Below are 4,465 nucleotides of genomic sequence, written 5' to 3' on the forward strand. Positions count from 1 at the left end.
TTATGTTGTGTTATGTTAATGCCATGAGGAAGCAATGTGACGATGGAAAGACAGGGATAAAACTATCACCGCCATGGGGGAACATGTGTGATTAAACAGGGAGAACAGTTTTATCTTGAGCCGTTTTTCAATGGACAGAAATTAGGAGTTTGAGACCTGGAATCAGGAGAGAAATGAGCCTTGAAGGAGGAAGAGGCAAAGACTCCAGTGGTGTGCCTCAGCCTAGGCCTGGGAAAACTGGGAGGACTCAAGCTCAGAGAAACAACCTTACTAGGCCATTAAGTCTAAGCGCTAGAGATGAAATCAAAAGTGAGGAAAAAGGGCCCTGAATCAGAAGCTGGATCCAGCCATGCAGTGGTTAAAAATGCTGGGGCAAATGAAGGTAATGGAAGCAACTGCTGTAAAAGTACCCAGAGTGCCCTGGGTTCCTCCCGTGGGTCACAGCCTTACAGTACCTTTCCAAAGATTCAGTGGCCCACGTTGCTTTAAAGTAAAGAGTAAAATGTAGGGTGTAGAGGATGAGTAGCATCATCTGATATTCAAAACACCACTTTTTATAACACTAAATTTTTTCAGGTTGATTGTGCTTTCTTCATTTTTCTACAGAACTATTCATTTGTTAATTCCTTGCTCATTTCATAAGGAATGGAAGAGATTTAAAATGCCCTATGTAATAAAAATAAGTTATGCAATGGGAATAGAAGTGGAGAATCATAAAAAAGAAAATATGAATATAAATGGGATATTGAGACAAATGACAGAAGACAGGGGACAATGTTTTTCTTTAATTCCTCAATGTTATGTGAAAAGCCTCAATTAAAATGTAACAGAAGCCCATCTTACAATCTATTACTATGCAATAAAGTTAAAACGAAGACTAAACTGGGTTTGCGTCAGCACAGCTGTCTCATTCCAGTCCCGTCACTATATAGCTGCATCATTCTTTTCAAACCAATTAGGAGTCCTTCTTCTCAGCTTCCTCTTACATAAAACAATACATCATTACTTAGTGCTAAGAGCCAAAGCTAAGTATCAGCAATCTCTAGGTCCTCCTCCAACCCTTGACCTCGGAAAACAGATCTTCATTTTTTTCCGCTGTTAAATGTAGATAATGTGGAAATTAAACATATAATGTATCTGGTGCACTTAGCAGAACTCCATGACATTTGAAAATATTCTATAATGGTAGTTGTTTAAAAATAAAGTGTTGAGGTAAGTGATCTTTAAAGTCTCATGTAGTCCAAAAATTCTTATTCTTTGAAGTGACTCATTTTTCATGTGAAGTTTCAATAAGCGTTACTCTTTTATCAGAGTTTGCTAGAAGAATATATCTCTGAATCACGTAACTGACTATGTATTTGGCAAAACCACTAGGGAATCCAAGTAAAAGAAATGCAAATCGACAGCAAAACTGACTGTAAAAGTTTGTAAATCCTTTTAAAAGAATGAATTACAGATGAAAAGCTTTGCCTTGGTTTCATATGAAACTTCGATTAAGACAAACACTTAAACCAAAATACTACAGTGTAAAGGAAAAGTACATAAACTCTCTCTCCCCCCTCATTCTGTTTTGCAAAACACAATAATAATTCTAATAAGAAATGAATTGGAAGTTACATTGGATCACAAGAGAATACTTACAAGAGAGTATGAAAAAAGATGACTTTTCAAATTAGTCTCTTTGAAGTTTATAGGAAGAAAAGCAGAAAACTTTTTCTAGGGGAAGTGGTGTTTTTGTCGGGGTGGTAGGGGAGTGCTGTTTCTGTGTGGGTGGAGTCTGTCATGGATGATCCTGATAGCTTCTTGACTGCTGCCAAAGGGTAGAAGAAGAATTGGGGATGGGATAGAGGCAGGAATCACCTTTTACTGATGACCAAGTAAGTAATCAAAACTATGGCAGAAACTTCACTATGTTTTCTCACTTAATCCTTAATATCCTGAAAGGTAGTTCCATTCTTTCAAATTTAGCAGATGAAAACCAAGATTACAAGAATTGCAAGAATTAAGTAACTGCCCAGGATTCAACTATTTATAGATAAGCAGATATATGGTGATTAGAAAATGAGTTTATCTGACTCACACTTATGCTTCCTGCCAGGCTCAGAGAACTTTTGCCTGTGTAGCCAGTTGCATACCTACTTCAGTCAGGCTTAGCTGACACGTATCGCAATCATGGTAGCTGCCATCACAATGATTGGGATACAAGGCTTTTAGCTGACCTTGCAGAGGGAGGAGGGTACATCTGTTCTTTTATCTCTTTGCAGGGGCTTTGGGGGTGGGAGTGCCAAGGTGGGAAATGATATGGTGAAAATAGCCTGAGGCAGGGCAGAAGAATCCCTGCAGATGGCATCTTGTCACTCCTTTCTCAACTTTCCTGAAGAGAAGGGAGAGGTTACTGACAATAACAATGTAAAAATGCCTTGTACACAGCTCTTTTTCCCATCTTGCAAGATGGCGGGTGAAGAGGTTAAGAAGCCGGATACTAAAGACAAGAAACTCGAAGCCAAGAAGGCTGATGCTGGTGGCAAGGTGAAAAAGGGTAACCTCAAGGCTAAAAAACCCAAGAAGGAAAGCTCCATTGCAACCGCAATCCTGTCCTTGTCAGAGGAATTGGCAGGTATTCCCGATCTGCGATGTATTCCAGAAAGGCCATGGAAAGAGGAAGTACTCAGCCACAAATCCAAGGTTAAAAAGAAAAAGGAGAGGGTTCTTGCAACTGTTACAAACCAGTTGTTGGTGACAAGAATGGCAGTACCTGGGTGGTTTAACTTCACAAAATGCCTAGATATTATCTTACTGAAGATGTGCCTCAAAAGCTGTTAAGCCATGGCAAAAAAAAAAAAAAAAAAACCCTTCTGTCAGCACGTGAGAAAACTGCACGCCAGCATCACCCCAGGGACCATTCTGATCATCTTCACTGGACACCACAGGGACAGGAGAGTGGTTTTCCTGAAGCAGCTGGCTAGTGGCTTATTACCTGTGACTGGACCTCTGGTCCACAATTGAGTTCCTCTACGAAAAACACACCAGAAATTTGTCATTGCCACCTCAACCAAAATTGATATCAGCAACGTAAAAATCCCAAAACATCTTATTGATGCTTACTTCAAGAAGAAGAAGCTGCAGAAGCCCAGACACCAGGAAGTTGAAATCTTTGACACAGAAAAAGAGACATATGAGATTACAGAGCATCACAAGGTTGATCAGAAAGCTGTAGACTCACAAATTTTATCAAAAATCAAAGCCATTCCTCAGCTCCAGGGCTACCTGCGTTCTGTGCTTTCCCTGATGAATGGAATTTATCCTCACCAATTGGTGTTCTAAATGTCTTAAGAACCTAATTAAATAGCTGACTAAAAAAAAAAAAAAAAAAAACAAACAAACCTTGTACACAAACACTATTTTTATAATTTATAGAGAACCTCCAGGTATATTATATTATATATATAAACATATTATTCTATTCATCTTCATGGCCATAATTTGTGGTTTTGAAGAGGATACTAAAATGCAGGGACCTAAAGTACTAGCCAGTGGCAGACACATACACAAACCCAGATTTCCTAACTACTTTGCATTATAATCCCAGCATCCTCTAAAAGATGTCTGTCGGTTTTCATATAACTTTCCAGTTTCACAGGGGAATTGCAAAGCTTACTTCCTATTTGAAATTAAGATCCTTTACCCCCTCAGAAGAAAGCTTCTAAATACAAAAAAAAAAAAAAAAAAAAAAGGCATAATAATGAGCTTTCCTTACTAAATCAACCATCTCTCATACCCTCAAATATTACCCTCCCTTTGCTTCCTGCAGTGTCCAAAGTAAGTTCAACCCAAACAGTAGGAGGTTGCAGGGCATAGAAATTGGAAGTTGAAAGAGGTTGAATAATGTATAAGAATGAGCCCTTATGAATAGTGAAATCTTGGTTTAGAAAAACAACCTTTTTGGAGGAGACCCCAGGGTGAAGAGAAGTGACCCTGTTACTTAGAGACAAATCTGAAACTATGAACAATCTCTTTTTAGTTTCTTGTCTTTCAAAATGCATCATCCTGCTAAAACTATTCTTAGCCAATTGAATAATCCATTGAACAAAAGACATAGATGGTATTCTGAGTAGGTAGGAGATTCTGAGAATTTTTTTAGATGCAACTTCTCTGTTTCTTGTTAATTACATTTGATCACTGATACCTTGAGATTAGTGCGAGGTTTTCATTGCAGGTGGAATTAATATGTTCCAGCAGTTTGGTGTAAGAAATAATTTCTATTGTATTGACTGACAACAGATGAGAAACAGTGCTGTGCAAATATAATAGGAAAACCTCTTTGGGGACTCCTGAAGAATTATGTGGCAAAACATGGGATTTGGGTACAATGATTTATTCATCTTTATTTCTTTATTGAAGGACATCAAGAGCTAAGAAAATGGAAGACCAACCCAGTTCATCACAGATATTCAAAATTATAGAA

At 38.2% G+C, this 4,465-nt stretch overlaps 1 pseudogene; it reads left to right on the top strand.

The window, feature by feature from the left end:
- Window positions 1-2,451: 2,451 nt before the first annotated feature.
- LOC112635590 lies at window positions 2,452-3,324 on the top strand (annotated as a pseudogene).
- The last annotated feature ends 1,141 nt before the right edge of the window (window positions 3,325-4,465 follow it).

This window comes from Theropithecus gelada, chromosome 11, assembly GCF_003255815.1.
Source record: "Theropithecus gelada isolate Dixy chromosome 11, Tgel_1.0, whole genome shotgun sequence".
NCBI lineage: Eukaryota > Metazoa > Chordata > Mammalia > Primates > Cercopithecidae > Theropithecus > Theropithecus gelada.